The sequence below is a fragment of the Pseudorca crassidens genome, chromosome 5 (assembly GCF_039906515.1).
Source record: "Pseudorca crassidens isolate mPseCra1 chromosome 5, mPseCra1.hap1, whole genome shotgun sequence".
Taxonomy (NCBI): Eukaryota; Metazoa; Chordata; class Mammalia; order Artiodactyla; family Delphinidae; genus Pseudorca; species Pseudorca crassidens.
Window position 1 is genome coordinate 75,185,697 of NC_090300.1, and position 15,341 is coordinate 75,201,037.

General features: G+C 42.8%; 1 long non-coding RNA gene across 3 annotated transcripts; it reads right to left on the bottom strand.

Annotated features, from left to right (window-relative positions):
- Window positions 1-837: 837 nt before the first annotated feature.
- Window positions 838-10,701, bottom strand: LOC137225048 (uncharacterized). Of its 3 annotated transcripts, none has more exons than XR_010943666.1 (3): window positions 6,826-10,701; window positions 4,983-5,055; window positions 838-3,224 (listed from the first exon to the last, which is right to left on the bottom strand). It is a non-coding gene; the product is annotated as an uncharacterized lncRNA (long non-coding RNA). The 3 variants fall into 3 exon arrangements; XR_010943664.1 differs by having other exon boundaries at window positions 838-3,570; XR_010943665.1 differs by having other exon boundaries at window positions 838-2,508; window positions 6,826-10,695.
- Window positions 10,702-15,341: the final 4,640 nt, after the last annotated feature.

A 15,341-nucleotide genomic window follows, 5' to 3' on the forward strand; every position in this document is an offset into this window, starting at 1 on the left:
GTATTTTGTATTTTTGTGTATTTGTGTATTTTTGTGAACACAATCATGTGAAGCTGGACAATTTAGCAGAAACCAAATACAACTGTCATAGGCACCAACTTCTCAGGGTGGGTAATAGACAAAGGAGGGGATTGGACCTCCGGAAACCTGCCTTCTTCTCCTTGCTTAGCCACTCGCTAGTTTTGAAGGCTTGGGCAGGTCTCTGCCTTTTGACTCTGCTCCTCGTCTGTGAAATGGGGACACCCAGGTTCCGTCCTTCACAGATTTGTTCTGGGCATCAAAAAAAGGCCGTGAAGGTGACAGCACCGTGAGATCCCTCATACTTGACTGGTTCTCACCATCCGCCCTTGGTGTGTGATTCCTTCCTTGGAAAGTGTCACCCATAGGTCATCATTTATGAATTTATAAATTCCCAGCTCTGGGATTCAAGATTTCTCACCCCTGTGCTTTTACTCATGTTGTCAGGTCAGCCTGGAGTGCCCACCTCCCATTTCCCTCTTCTGCGTTCCCCAGATACCCTCCTCTCTCAAGGCTCGATTCAGATGTTGACTCCTCCATGCAAGTTCTCGGATCCTCCCACCCCCAGAAAGAAGACCACGCCCCCTCTGAGTCCCTGCCGCACTCCATCTCTGATAACTGTCAGCTGTCTTTGTCTTCATTCAGTCATTTCCATACGTCATCAGACCTCCTCCACCATTTAGCTCGAGTGTGGAGGCTGTGGCAGTTGTATTTCAGGACAGAGACAAGCCTGGTGCCTTGGACCCAACGGGTACTCACTATTTGTTTAAGAAATGAGAACTGCCACGTCACATTCTTTTTTTTACATATATAAATTTATTTATTTATTTTTGGCTGTGTTGGGTCTTCGTTGCTGTGTGCAGGCTTCAGTAGCTGTGGCTCACGGGCTTAGTTGCTCCGCGGCACGTGGGATCTTCCCGGACCAGGGCTCAAACCCGTGTCCCCTATATTGGCAGGTGGATTCTTGACCACTGTGCCATCAGGGAAGCCTCCATAGTCACATTCTTCATCCAAATGTTATTTAAAAAGCAGCTACAGCTAGTCCTACTTAGCGCTGGAACCATGTTCACTGAAACTCATACAGAAACTCTTGTGTCTTCACTTAGCAGTTACCAGGGAACCGTGCAAAGTGGGGACACATTCCAATAGGCACGTGTTTTAGTTAAATGATACTGGTCAAAGCTAGGATTGCCTGCATACCCAAACAGTAACGATATAACATAAATGTGATCCATCTAATCGTGTGAGAAAGAATTCCAGCAAGTCGTGTACATTGAGGGCAGCCCGCCATATATATTAAACCCAGAACCCACAGAGCATCTCATAAATCAGAACCCTGGCAGAAAACAGTAATGTGTGTCCAGTCTCAGAGCAGGAGGGGCTTTAATGATGGAATGACCATGTTGTTCTCATTTCAGAACCATTACAGTGGCTTACTGAAGGCTGTTGATAGAAGTCATTTCTGGGGACAGGAGGCAATCTGAAATCTGTGGCTTAGGGGCTGAGACACCATCATTTCTCGCATATGTTAATAGCTTCAGGAACAATGAGACAGAACATTTAAAATCTGGATGGTCTCAGGAATGCCTTAAAACCCCCTAAAACTGAATAGACATCAACCTCCCTGGTGTCCTGCTGCTTCCCACAGTGAACACTGTGACTGGCACGAAAAAACTCACAAGACAATACATTTTAAGCCACTAAAAAACCACGAGGCTTCACAGCAAATCTATTTCAAAAATTAAACATGTTGGGCTTCCCTGGTGGTGCAGTGGTTGAGAGTCCGCCTGCCAATGCAGGGGACACGGGTTTGTGCCCCGGTCCGGGGAGATCCCACATGCCGCGGAGCGGCTGGGCCCGTGAGCCATGGCCGCTGAGCCTGCACGTCCGGAGCCTGTGCTCCGCAACAGAAGAGGCCACAACAGTGAGAGGCCCGCGTAACGCAAAAAAAAAAAAAAAAAAAAAATTAAACATGCTGAGTTTATATACTCTACAAAAGAAAGGGACACAGGAAAACAGCTAGAAATGTTGCAAGATGACGGTTAACATGAGTTGAAGCAACTTTAAAGGGAGCTGGGCTGTCTGATAATGTGAAGCCATGACTGGGGTAGGGGGGTGGGCAGAGCACACGACCCAGAGTGGGGACCTTGAAGCTGTGCTTCCGGGTCAGCTGATGAGCCCCCGAAGGCTTCCGAGAAGCGGCTTCGCTGGCCTTGGTTCCCAGCAAGTTCACCAAAAGTCAAGGGTAGGGCTCAGTCACATTCAAAGTCCACCAAAGACAAGATGCAATGGAATGAACGTAGGTTTTGGAAACTGCAAACCAGCTCAGTTTCCCAGATGGGGTCCTCGTCGGGTTGGATAACCTCTCTGAGATTCATTCTTGTAGTCAAGTGAGAAGAGCCATTGAGGGGAATCAGGAGCTCCAAGTGATGCTCCCGGAGCATTTCTTCAAGACTGCCACCTCTCTCCTCATTTCTTAACTCCTGGTCCCTGTGAATGGGACCTTATTTAGAAGTAGGGTCTTTGCAGATGTTATCAACTTACGTTTCTCTTTTTAGAAAGACCCTCACTAGTCATTGGATTAGGACACCCCCCAATCTTTTCCAACCTCATCTTAACTTAAGGTGGACCCTAATTCAATATGACTGGTGTCCTTATAAGAAGAGAAAAAGGGCATGGGAAGACAGGGAGAATGCCAGGTGTGACAGAGACAGAGACTGCGGTGCCACAGGGCAAGCCAAAGATTGCCGGCCACCACCAGAAGTTCAGAAGAGCCAAGGAAGGCATCAACCCAGAGCCTTGGAGGGCACGTGGCCCTTGTTTTCAACCTCCTAGCCTCTAGAACTGGGAGAGAATAATGCCTGTTGTTTAAGCCATCAGTCTGTGGAACGCCGCACTGCAGCCACAGGAAACTGATACTGACCTCGGTGCTCCTCTTTGCTAACTTTATACTTGCTAAAACATTTACCCCAAACTGCGGAATGAAACGCCCCCTGTAATAAGGTTTATGCTTCTATGTTTTATTTCTAAAAAGGTTTGTTATCATTTTAACAGCTTCTCCTGAAATCCTCCTAAACTGCTTACAATCCGTCTTTGCTGTTGATGCTTCCGGAGCCACTGTAAGCAAGACATCTGTCTGGTCCTCCTGGGAAATAAATATTCTTGAACCAGAGGAAGAGGAAGCAGCATTCTGCAGAAGGGGTGAGCTGTGACAGATTAATGACACACTTTTGAGGGGCCTAAAGTGATTTGTCACCGTCCCCCTCCTTTAGCCTGGCAGAGAGTGGGTCCACAGAGCTTTCTTCCAGCTCCGTTCACCAACAGAAACTCAATCTACCTTGCCTGGTCCCTGCACTAAGCGGTGAGCACCTTGAGTCCATGGAATGAGCTGGGAATAGGAGTCCAGGACTCTGGGATCGGTTCCTGCTCTCACCACTCACCAGCCCTCCCAGACTTTCTTCATCTGTAAAATGGGTGTCCCACCTCCACCGCCCAGGGTGGTCCTGGGCCACATTGACGATATCGTGGAAGTGCATGGAAAATCGTGAAGTCCTGTGCAAAGACAAGGCGGTGAAATCATTATCACTCTCATCCTCCACCAGTTGTCAACGCCTATGGGGGCAGGGATCCTCCAAGCGGACCAGGAAGACTGGATCAAAGTGTCCAGCTGGTGAAAGAAGAGTCAGCTGTAGGGTCTGATCCTCTGGTATTAGCTACCCAGGGGGAGAGCGGTGAGATGAGCTCTCCTGGTGGGTGATAAAATGAGTCTACGAAGGGAGGAAGCAGGATGTATAAAGCCCAGGAGCCTGATCTGTTTCTGAGATCAAACAGAGCAGCATTGTACCGGGGTGTGGAGCTGATGTCAGCGTCTAGAATGCTGGTCGGAATCGCCCTGGTTACGCAGCTGGACCGGAATAAGGCAAGTCTGTATCTGAACTCATTAATTTTTACAACCAACTGAACTGTTCTGCCTTTTTTTGGGGAGTGGGGGGGCGGTGCGAGGGCATTGTGAGAGGCGGTGCAGGGGGAGAACAAGGGAAGGAAAGGAAAAGGGAGGGGTTAGTATGTATGGAACAAGGGGCTTCCCACCAGCAGACACTGTCTCATTATCCCCAGCAAAGCCCAGCTTCAACCCTCCAGCCCCCTGGACCATTAGGCAGAGCCTCTGCAGCAGGTCCTGCCCGAGGAGGGAGAGAAATGGCCAATGAAACGTAAGGATAATTAGAGAGGCACAAGCCGCTCGTTGGAGTTCAAGTTATGTCAATGTTTCCATTATATGCCTCACTTTTTGGGGGGTTTATAACATAGCTATAAAAGCTCACGCCAGCTGAGAATTTGGCAGGCCAGGTCGCAGCAAAGGAGGGACTGTTTTTTAATTCAACTCAGCTGCTCGTAACTTGGGGTGGGAGAGCACACTGTACATAACTCAAAGGGGCTGTTTGAAAGTACTGAGTACTGTACTGTTTTGCTCTCTGATCACCCCCTCCTCCTCCTGTCATTCCTTTGTGCTATCTCAAAAGGAACAACCTTATGGAAATGTACCCCGAAAAGCTTCCTGAGCCAGGAATCTACCTGCCCCTCTCCAAGTGTCAGCTAATCTGGCTTTGCTCCATTCCTAAGAAGCATGAGGGTCCACCCTTTCCAGAAAACGTGCAAACCATTTCACCCAAACCTCTACACAGAAGATGGTCGAGCCTCTGCAAGGGAGCTGTCTGGTACCAGAGCTTTTCCAGACAAATCTCAGTATTTGGGGTGGCCCTTTCCTACTGTAGAACAAGACCTGACCTGGTGGATAAGTATTACTCCCATCTCATAGATAGGCTTTTTGCCCTCGCAGGCACAGAGTGAAGAGAGCTTTCTCCACATTTTAGCCCGTGATCTCCTAAATACTTAATAAGGACAATCAGAAACCAGGTGGCTGACAGCAGAGGTACAAGTAAAGCTCAGAATGGATAGGAACTTACCGATCCCTTCTTCCTTAATAGATGAGAAGACAGCACATCTGATTGATTCCTTACATTGTTATTGACAGTAACACTAAACAAATGATAAGATGTGAGGTCAAAATCTCCAACAAGAAAATAGTAATAAGATGCAAGCAAGAGCATATATGTGCATATGCACATAACCATGTTAACGTATAATAGTAATAAAAAAATTAAACCACACGTGTACATGTTCTCATAACTATATTAACAAATATTTCTATGAACAATAGGCATATTTCATCAATATACACTGGCTTTGCTCTCCATTGTAAATCAATCCTCAGCCCCTAATGCTATGAAAGTGCTTTTATAAACTGTGGATAAGTGACTGTATAAATGGATGGCATCGTTATCACTGTAGCACACATAACGTTCAATAAAAATTTGCCAAATGCATGAGTAAACTACTTAAGGTAGTTTAACTGAGCTAAATAACAATATTTCTTCATATACTAAAGAAAATATTGTTAGCAATTGTAGTTAATTTAAGTTCCATCATATATACCCAGCTCTAATCTAAGAGCTAGTAATAAATGGGATTCCAGTCTTCCCTAGGGGTTCAGAGGGCTATGGGCCCATTGTCTTAACCAGGCAATGGGGGAATAAACATATGTGTCAGTGTGACTTGCAGGCTGGTCTCGTCAATACATTTGCACTAACCTTGACAGCTTGAGGTAGTAGAGCTGGGAGGGCCCAAGTATGATGAATGGGTGGGTGGGTTAAGAAGATATATCAAAGTCAGAGATGCAGACTGGTTTACATAGTAGTCGGCATCCAATTGTGTTTTCTGGAAGATTACTAGTATTGCTCTATAATTTTTGTTTGATTAGAACTTCAAGGTCTTCAAAAATTTAGAAGTATAACTGAAGCCTATGTCTCAAAGTTAGGACACATTGACATATATACACTAATATGTATAAAATAGATAACTAATAAGAATCTGCTGTATAAGAAAAATAAAATGGGGCTTCCCTGGTGGCACAGTGCTTGAGAGTCCGCCTGCCGATGCAGGGGACACAGGTTCGTGCCCCGGTCCGGGAAGATCCCACATGCCGCGGAGTGGCTGGGCCCGTGAGCCATGGCCGCTGAGCCTGCGTGTCCGGAGCCTGTGCTCCGCAACGGGAGAGCCCACAACAGTGAGAGGCCCGCGTACCGGAAAAAATAAAAAAATTTAAAAAATAATAAAATAAAATGAAATTCAAAAAAATAAAAATAAATAAAAGTAAAAATCTTAGGATAGAAAAAAAATAAGAGTTAGGACACAAAGCTAATTTGAACTGCTTCTTTCTGTAAGGAACAAAATCTGAACAAAAGTAAGATTGTCCATTACAAAAAAGATCAAGTTCAAACGTTATATATAGTACATCTATATGTAAATGTGGAAGGAATTAATTATTTAGATAATTAATAAATAACAATCAGAAGTCAGATGGCTGAGAGCAGAGGCACAAGTAAAGCTCAGAACAGATAGGGAATTATCAATTTTTTCTTCCTTAATAGAAGGAAAAACAGAAATTTATTTATTTTTATTTATTTATATTAGTAGGAAGAAATAATTAGAATGGTTGAGCTATAGGTCAGTGGGAAAATGCCAAGAACTTTTAATCAGGAAGCTTGAGTTGGAATCTAAGCTCTACCACTATATATTATGTCATCTTCATTTTTCTGAACTTCAGTGTCTTCATCTATAAAAGAAGTCAATATTAATTATGCCATCAGAGAACTAGAACAGATTGTATCAGTCAGGAGTGTGTTTGGCTGCAAGTAACAAAAGAAGAGATTATGGTGACTTCAACAAATGAAAATGTATTTTTCTCACCGAGAACAAGTTGAGGTAGGAATCCAGGGCATGCAGCTCAATGATGCCTTTGGGATCCAGGTTCTTCCTGTATCTCTGCCCTAACGTCCTTGCCATGTTGTTTCTCTTCCTCGTGCTTGTTGTCTCTTGGTCCCAAGATGACTAGTGTAACTGCAGCAGTATATACACATTCAGGAAGAAGGTGCAAGGGGCAGAAGCCCTTCTCTTTGTGAGTTGTTGTCAGTTGATTCACCCTTACATCTCTTGAGACACTACATGGTACATTCAGATCAATCAATGGTCAAGGGAACTGAGATTACCGTGATTGGTTTAGACCCATCATCATCATCATCTTCTGGTACTGAGGTAGAAGCCTAACACTGAAATCAAAGAATCTTTCTATACTACCAGAACAGCTCAGGGCTCTGTCAGCAGGGATGAGGGGATAGCTCTTGGGTAAGCAACTAACAGGGTCTACACCAGGGCAAAACAAGATAAGGTTGGGGTTCTCAAAGTGCACTCCCCACATCAGCAGCATGTGGGAATGTGTTAGAAATGCAAATTCTCAGGCCCCCCCCCCCCCCACTAAACCTACTGAATCAGAAACTCTGGGGTGGGACCCAGCAATCCGTGATTTCACACAACCTGTAGGTGATTCTGATGACTGCTCTGGTTTGGGAACCACTGGGATAAAAATTGAGAAAAAAACTTAGCAATCAAGCTTGAGGACTCAGTGATCTTACTGAAATGTGTTGTTCATCAGAGCCTTCCTCTGGGAAGGGGAGGGGAAAAAAAGGAAGGGAAGGGAGGGAAAGAGAAGAGGCTAATCCTTATTGAGTACCTACTAAAGATGGACAAATGCCCTTGGTGGACATTTCACCTATGTCTTTTCACTTAATCTGCACAAACCCCATTTTCCCAGATGAGAAAACTGAGTGTCAGAAAGGTTAAATAACTTGTCCACAGTTATTCATCTGGCACAGCTCAAATTCAGTGTGGTCTGATTCCCAGATAGCGCACTTCCAATTGTTACACCAGAAAGGGAGCAATCCCAGTAAACTTAGAATGACTCAATTTGTAAAAATGTGATTTAAATGTAAACTTATTGTTCCTTTGCTGGGCATTCAGAACCCTCTGCAGTTTTACCCTCATCTATCTTCCATCCTTACCTTCACTACAGCACCCCCTCCCCCACTCCCATATGCACATCCTGGGTCAGAGCCACACCCGACTCCTCCCCATCTCTTGGGCAGGCCCTGTAGCCTCAAGGCCTCAACTAAACTCCTACTCCCTGGAGTGCCCTCCCTTTTCTGCCTGTTGAACTTTATTCTTCTGTAAATAATTAACAACTAAAATTGGCCCTCTTGGAGTGTTCATGATATAAAGCATTCAATAATTGTCTGTGTAAAAAATGAATGCAAGAATGCCTACTTTTAATTCTTACTCTACCAAGAGGCGTCTCCAAGTTTTCCTTTCTAACACCACGGCATTTTGCTTGCATTTATAATTTCCCAATCTGTTTCATGATGAGATGATATATCTGCCCCTGTCTCCCAACAAACGTGTGAACTCCCAAAGACAAGGCGAGGTTGCACTCATCTGACTACCCTCCACAGCACCCAGTACAGGGTCTGATACTTAGTAAGGACTCAAAAATGACATACATAGACTTGAACTATATAACATGAAATGTATATGTGCACTTCCAAGAACTAGACTTTTCAATTAGTTGATGAAACCTACAGTTTGTGATAAATAAAAGCCTATTTCATACTAATGCTGTCGATGTGGGAGCAAAGCTTTCCTTTGGATCGTTCTAGTGGATTTTACTTGCCCAGTGCTTAGCTAATCCAATTCTGAGAATACAGCGTCACTGCTGGATGTTGAAATGGAGCCATTTTGGGAAGCTGAGGGGAAAACCTCCCAGTAGGAGCTATTTACGCACCTGCTGGATTGCCTATAATAAACGATACTGGCCAACTCACAGCACAATCTCTTCGTTCACCCTGTACTCTGACCATGCCTTCCATGCCTGAATTTATTGGGTGACTTCCAAGAAGGTTTGGAAATTAAACATATTTTGCAGCCTCCAAAAAGTACCAAGGGACAACTTTAAAAGTGACACTGAGCCATGAATAATTACATTTCTTTAAAAAAAGTCTTTAAAAGAACACCTTTTTACAATAAATGTTGGGGGAATGGAGAGCAAGGGTTAGAAGGAGGGATCAGAGAGAAAATGTGAACATGGTTAATACAATCTGGCACTTTCTAAGCAGATAATACCACAGGTTAAAAGAAATCTTATAAATAGCAAAGAAGGCAGTAATGACATATTTAATCACTCTATCACTCTCTTTTGTCTCCTCAGGTATTCTTCAGCATTTTCTGGACATTCATTCCAAATAACTAATCAACAAAGATTTATGGAATATCTTCCATACCGTGGACCCAGCCTATAAGAAGCAAAAAGAGGAAGAACATCAAGAGAATGGTTGCCATTTCTTACATTTTTTTTAGCTTTTAAGAACTTAAAAATGCTTTTCAATACTGTCCTTGATCTCATTCAATCCAAGGTATTACTCCTGTTTTGCAGATAAGTAAACTGAAGAGCGTATGACCAGGATCACATGGTTTACAAGTGACTAAGTTGGGGACTCAAGTCCTCTTACATCTCTGTTCCTCTGCCTACAAAGACTAAGGTTGTTTTAAATAAATTTATAGCATACGGTATATGCTCTCACAATATGAAAAATGTTAAAGAATGTCTTTTACAGACTCCTGGGTAAAAAGGCATTGGAACTAATTGTTTAACGTCTTGCACACCAGATTTCCTCTGAAAGGACCCAGAGAAGAATTAAAAAAGAAGACGCTTTGCAGGGAGGGAGGACCAGCACAGGAAAGCGTGCCTTCCACAAGGTGGAAAGCCTGGGGCCATCCTGTTCAACATGGTGCAGGTGGGCCCTGAGGAAGGCAGGCACTGAAAGCCATCTCACACCTCTGCTTCCTGAGAAACAGCAGGGTCTCCAGGAAGTAGGCGGCAGAGAGACTGAGACCCCACCAAACCTGACTGCCCTCCCCACTCCAGTTGTGAAGCTTTGAGGGCCAGAGGCAATGATGAAAAGGGTGATGCTCAGAGGAGGCAGAAAGTTATGAGTGAGTTAAGGAAACTTAAAAAGCAATAGCTAATTAAATTTTTCATTAAAAACAATAAAGAGTAGAATGGGCACAGCAAAAAGTCAAAATCGGAGGTACAGAAGAGAAACTCTGCCATGGAATGAGGAGGAAAAAGACAAACTGATTGAAATAATAAGGGAAAAAATTGTTGGATTTAAAGAACAGATAATACAGAAAATATAGATAAGAGATGTTCCTGGGGAAAACAAAAGAGAACAGAATAAACAAAACAAAATAACCAAAAATATAAGAGAAGAAAACTTTCCTGAGCTGATATAACCATAAGGATCAGAGTCAGCTGCCTGTGACAGAAATGAAGTTTAGCAACATTAAACTTCAAGGGAGTCTGGAAAATATGGGTTTTATTCCAAGCAGCTATGTGCCCATATGAAAATCAAGAATTAGTTTACTAAGAAGGAAAATGTGCATTTGGGGGAACCGCTACCAACCTCTGCCATAATTGAATAAAACTATATACTTCAGATCAAAAGATTCCACTGAGTACCTGGCAAATTACCTCAAAGATTTCAACTACTAGATATACTCAAGTTCAGAAGAGATAGAAGAATTTACAATTATCCAGGCAGATAGCCTCAGATAGCCCTATAACATTAAAGACCAGATGACAATACAGAAATATCTATAGTTTTGGGTACAAAAGATTGCCAGTTAAGACTTCTAAGCTCATCCAACTTGTCATTCATGTCTGAAAGAACTATAAGAAAATTTCTAGCTACTCAGAAACTCCTAAGTATATCACTCATATCCTTCTTGAAAAAAGTACTTAAGGTACACTCCAGCCAACTGAGAGATGAATCAAAATAAAGAATGGAGAAGTTCTGATGAAATGGAACTCATGTTGATTACTAAAACCATTTAAATATATCATCTAAATGATTTTAAAGCATGATTGTAAAAGAGTTTTTAAAATACAAAACAATAACTGAAAGAGAAAATAATGTTAAAAAATAACATCTGCTATATATTTGTCAAAATTCAATGAAAATACACTTAAGATTTGTGTATTTCATTGTTTGTAAATTTTACCTCAAAGGGGTAAAAAAACTGCAAGCAAATATTAAATTCTAGTTAATAATATTCATGCTGAAATATTTAGAGTGAAGTATACTGATTTCTTCAATTTACTTTGAAATGCATTTTAAAAAAAGATGAGTTGGTGAATGGACAGAAGGATGGATAGATACATGACAAAGCAAGGAAAGTAAAATGGCAATAGTAGAAACTAGAGGCTGGGTGCACAAGCGTTCACTGTAAAATCCTTTCAACTTTTTTGTATGTTTGCATATTTTCATAAAACAAAACACTGGGGGGCAAAAAGTACTATCTGAGTCTAAAATCCCAGATTAAATAAATAGAACAGGAAACTGAGTAAAGCAGGGAAGGGGGAAATATAAGTGTGTTTATTTCATAACCTTACACAGGAAACAGTTGATAGGTAGAATTTTTTTTTAATTATTAATTAGGAAAATAAAGTCCATATGTTTTAAAATTTTTCAATGCAATCCAAATGGAATTTTGCAATAGGGCCTATATATTCCATCTCACTAGCAAAAAAAGGAAAACAAAGAAAAGAAAAAAACCCCAAAAAACAGAAAGCATAAGCAACTTTACTTACGTCGAATAAAAACTAACAGAGTAATTATGATAATACATGTAAATGACTTAAATTCCAATATTTGAAAAACTAAACCTATCCATATGCTATCCCAAGATATATACCTAAAACAAAGAAAGAAAAGTATCAGATTAAAGAAAGATAAACTAGCAAATACATCACACTCACAAATGTACAATCTATAAAAAAATCAGGATCACAATGTTTTTTATCCAAGTAGAATTAAAAGTGAAAAGCTTAAGTGAAATTTAGGTAAATATTGACAAAGCGAACATAAAGAAAACATAACTGTTATGAACCATTATATGCCACGTAATATAGAATTTAAAAAAAATAAAGCAAGAATTCTCAGAAATTCAGGGGGAAATCGATAGAAATCTAATAGTAATGGGAAACTTTCAGATAATGTCTTTGACAGTTCATACATGTGTATGCAGTACACATACAACAATATAATAGTCAAGAAGCACCCCAGGTGTGTTTCAATCAGTGCAAAGTTGATCAGGACAATAACTCTGCTTGTTCTAGAGGGTGAATTTTTCCTAATGAAAGCGTACTGTATGTGAACTTATTTGGCATCATACGACATGGATTTATACACGTAATTGGCTGACGCTATCAACAAACCCCGTTTGCACACGTGCTGCTCACAAACCGTTCTCCACCACATGTGAGATCCAACCAGGCCCATGAACTATAAAATCTAGAGACGTTTCATTATCGATTTAGAGGAAGAAGAAATAGCATGAGCTATAAGAACTGGAAAAGATTTCTTGTAACTATTAATATTGAGATATTTCAAAGCAACGGGTCCTAGTAGAAGATCAGATGACAGAATAAGGAGGTTTCAAATCTTCCAAGTCAGCTTTCATTCCCTAAGGCCAGATCATCCTTCCACAAACAGAAATGAGGAAGATGGGAAGAGCAGTGAAGTTAAGGGAAAGTTGATGGGTGTCCATGAGGACATTTTGAAATAATGACAAGATAGCCCACTGGAGAAGCTTTGCAGACTGATGAAAATGCAGAACGGGATCTGGATTGGAGAGTGACCATCACAAAAGTGAATTAAAGCCACACAATGCAAGTTACTTAGGAAGAGGATATAGGATTAGCAAAGCCTGCTAAAGCCAGGCAATGAGACACTTAAGTCCAGACAGAGAAGCCTGTGCATGACATGGTAGGCAATGTAAAGCCAGCCAAGGTTTTGAATCAGGGAAGTTGTTGTAATAGGAAATTCCAGTTTCTAAGCCTAATTTCACCTCCCTACGTGTCTCTCAGCTGATGCTTCTTCTGCCCTATGGGATAACACAGAATGCATCTGCTGCCGCGACAGCAGATGACACGTGACAATAGAAAGAAAAGCAGAAATAACATTTAGCTTTTGTGCGGTTCACAGGACTAGCAGGAAAAGCCTTTGGAGAAGGCACAACGCACTCTGAGAAAACCACATTAATCATCAACCCAGGAAACTGGAACACTCTACAAAACCATTGCTATAGATTCAATATTTACACAAAATCTGGAGGTTGAAGTTCTTGTCACTACAGGGAAGGAAAACAGGAAAAGCTGCCAGAAAGAGAACCCACTTGCAACCTGGACTCCCCAAATCCATCCTCAAGGGCAACATTCTCGTTTTACAGAGAAGGAAATGATTGCCAAAAGACAATGTGGCTTGACCAATAACATGTCTATGTACTTCGCTCTTCCCAATGGCCGTGCCCATTCTGAGTTGAGGAGACCGTAGCCTCAAGGGCACCATGACCTGCCCAATGTCACACAGCAAGTAAACATCCAAGCTAATAGTCCAACTCAGTCTGTCCTGCTACTCAGCCAGACAGAAAGAGAGAAAATTATCTGTGTTGTGTCTAAGGAAACAAATCCATTCAGAGCTCATTTGGTCTGTATTTTGGAAAGATGAAAACCCGTGGTTGATGGAGGAATCTGCATACACCCAACTGGGTTTGGGGTGAAGTCACTGGGACCCTCTTTACAATTTCTACCAAAAAAGTGAGCATCTGTGGACTTCCTGCAGGGGAACTACCCAGGGGCCTTACTACAGGCTGGTTTGGCTGGAGCCCAGCCCAGATTTCCTGGACCAGAATCTCAAGGTAGTGCCCTGGAACGTGAATTCCTAACGAGCCTCCCCAGTGGATCTTACACAAACCGAAGAACAAGAGCCACTGGGGTTTACATTCTTGACCAAAGAACACGGCAAGAGTGAAACCGGATCTTGTCCCCAAGCCTGGGGTCAGACTGAACAGGGATCATTGTCTTACCTTCAGTCCCAGGTCCTCACAGGCCCTTTGGGCCGCTGTTCACTGTTCAACTCAGCCCAGCCCAGAATTAGTCCTTCTGAAGGATGTCCCTCTGCCATTTTAATTTCCCGAACCTGTCATATAAGCAGCTCTTCTCTCCTAATGAGGTAATTGGTGCAATAATACCACGGGGAAGGTGGCCCTGGCGTGCGGCTCAATGAAGAGAGGTGTATTAAATGATTTACGTTTCTTTCTTTAGCTGCCGCACTAGTTCTAGACTTGCTAAGTAATAAAATGTTGTTAATGAGCCAGAGTATGGGGCTCATTTGATTCTATACTGTAGCTTTCGAAGTAATTGACGCATTGTTTTTCCCTACCCTATTGTCCAATTTTTCTTTTCCCGATGCCAGAAGCAGAGAGACAGAGACAGAGAAACGGAGAGAGGAAACCACTCAAGTGTCAGATGGCAAAAGGGAGAACATACGTAAAGACTGATTCTCAGCTAGATTGTGACAGACCGACATTGAGAATGCGCCTGAAAAGTTATCTCTTAACATAGGGAGTTCTATCCCTCTGGAAGCCCTGGTCCGGAGGGTCTGGTTGCAGTGTTTCCCGTTCTGTGAGTTCTGCTGTTCTCTGGAGGAGCCGAGGGGACACCTTAGTTGGGATCGTCTAGCCGTGTTACGCACAGTGTCGTCCATTGACCAGCATCAGCACCATCGCCTGAGAGCTCTTTGGAAATGCTGACTTCCATGTCCCACCCCAAAGCTACTGAACCAGAATCTGGATTCAACAAGACCCTCAAATGATCCTTATGCCCTTTGGAATTTGAGAAGCAGTGGTCTAGATCTTTCCAGTATCAACGAGAACTTCCCAGGCCTCCCTCAGAGAGATCCACCCAATAGAAACAAGCCCACGCCCACCCCAGTGGCAGCATTGCTCTTTTCTTAAATGTGGGATGCTACTCATGGGAGAAAAACCTTTTTTTTTTTTTTTTTTTGAGAAAAAACAAAACAAAGAAACCGAAAAGACCATGAAAGAGTTTCTGGACTTGAAAAGTTGAAAAGCCCATATTTCATCCCATAACCACTGATCTGTCCGGCATCATACCCAATGGCTACAGCTCCACTCTGCTAAGCCACAGCTGAACGAAAGGCCAGAGGGAAAACATTCTCTCTGACACGGGAGAGCCAAGAACGCCAATACAGAGGCAAACCTTCTCACCCCACAAAACGACAGCGGCTGGGAGCGGGAAGGGGCCTTAGACGTCGTTTCCCACCCTTTCACCCCGCAGAACAAGTAACTGAGGCCCACGGGGGACAAGCGATTTGTTCAAGCAACCCAGGCCTGTTAGTGGCAGAGCTGGCCAGGATGGGGCCCGGGTTTCTTGTCTCAGGTTCTCTTTCCATGGTACCAGGCGCCCTTGGGAAATCTGTGCAAGGACTATCTCCAGGCCAGCTTGCAAAGGCCAT